The sequence below is a fragment of the Ascaphus truei genome, chromosome 1 (genome assembly GCF_040206685.1).
Source record: "Ascaphus truei isolate aAscTru1 chromosome 1, aAscTru1.hap1, whole genome shotgun sequence".
Taxonomy (NCBI): domain Eukaryota; kingdom Metazoa; phylum Chordata; class Amphibia; order Anura; family Ascaphidae; genus Ascaphus; species Ascaphus truei.
Genome location: NC_134483.1, coordinates 551,952,248 through 551,954,618, shown reverse-complemented (window position 1 = coordinate 551,954,618; position 2,371 = coordinate 551,952,248).

The following is a 2,371-nucleotide window of genomic DNA, read 5'->3' as shown; positions in this document are numbered from 1 at the left end:
TTAGACACACAGTATATTACAGTATTAGACACACAGTATATTACAGTATTAGACACACAGTATATTACAGTATTAGACACACAGTATATTACAGTATTAGACACAGTATATTACAGTATTAGACACACAGTATATTACAGTATTAGACACACAGTATATTACAGTATTAGACACACAGTATATTACAGTATTAGACACAGTATATTACAGTATTAGACACACAGTATATTACAGTATTAGACACACAGTATATTACAGTATTAGACACACAGTATATTACAGTATTAGACACACAGTATATTACAGTATTAGACACACAGTATATTACAGTATTAGACACACAGTATATTACAGTATTAGACACACAGTATATTACAGTATTAGACACACAGTATATTACAGTATTAGACACACAGTATATTACAGTATTAGACACGCAGTATATTACAGTATTAGACACGCAGTATATTACAGTATTAGACACACAGTATATTACAGTATTAGACACAGTATATTACAGTATTAGACACACAGTATATTACAGAATTAGACACACGGTATATTACAGTATTAGGCACACGGTATATTACAGTATTAGACACACGGTATATTACAGTATTAGACACCCGGTATATTACAGTATTAGACACGCAGTATATTACAGTATTAGACACGCAGTATATTACAGTATTAGACACGCAGTATATTACAGTATTAGACACGCAGTATATTACAGTATTAGACACGCAGTATATTACAGTATTAGACACGCAGTATATTACAGTATTAGACACGCAGTATATTACAGTATTAGACACGCAGTATATTACAGTATTAGACACACAGTATATAACAGTATTAGACACACAGTATATTACAGTATGAGACACACAGTATATTACAGTATGAGACACACAGTATATTACAGTATGAGACACACAGTATATTACAGTATTAGACACACAGTATATTACAGTATTAAACACACAGTATATTACAGTATTAGACACACAGTATATTACAGTATTAGACACACAGTATATTACAGTATTAGACACACAGTATATTACAGTATTAGACACACAGTATATTACAGTATTAGACACACAGTATATTACAGTATTAGACACACTGTATATTACAGTATTAGACACGCAGTATATTACAGTATTAGACACGCAGTATATTACAGTATTAGACACGCAGTATATTACAGTATTAGACACGCAGTATATTACAGTATTAGACACGCAGTATATTACAGTATTAAACACGCAGTATATTACAGTATTAGACACGCAGTATATTACAGTATTAGACACACAGTATATTACAGTATTAGACACACAGTATATTACAGTATTAGACACACAGTATATTACAGTATTAGACACACGGTATATTACAGTATTAGACACACAGTATATTACAGTATTAAACACACAGTACACAGTATATTACAGTATTAAACACACAGTATATTACAGTATTAGACACACAGTATATTACAGTATTAGACACGCAGTATATTACAGTATTAGACACGCAGTATATTACAGTATTAGACACGCAGTATATTACAGTATTAGACACACAGTATATTACAGTATTAGACACACAGTATATTACAGTATTAGACACACAGTATATTACAGTATTAGACACACAGTATATTACAGTATTAGACACACAGTATATTACAGTATTTGACACAGTATATTACAGTATTAGACACACAGTATATTACAGTATTAGACACACAGTATATTACAGTATTAGACACACAGTATATTACAGTATTAGACACACAGTATATTACAGTATTAGACACACAGTATATTACAGTATTAGACACGCAGTATATTACAGTATTAGACACGCAGTATATTACAGTATTAAACACGCAGTATATTACAGTATTAGACACGCAGTATATTACAGTATTAGACACACAGTATATTACAGTATTAGACACACAGTATATTACAGTATTAGACACACAGTATATTACAGTATTAGACACACGGTATATTACAGTATTAGACACACAGTATATTACAGTATTAAACACACAGTATATTACATTATTAGACACACAGTATATTACAGTATTAGACACGCAGTATATTACAGTATTAGACACAGCAGTATATTACAGTATTAGACACACAGTATATTACAGTATTAGACACACAGTATATTACAGTATTAGACACACAGTATATTACAGTATTAGACACACAGTATATTACAGTATTAGACACACAGTATATTACAGTATTAGACACACAGTATATTACAGTATTAGACACGCAGTATATTACAGTATTAGAACACACAGTATATTACAGTATTAGACACACAGTATATA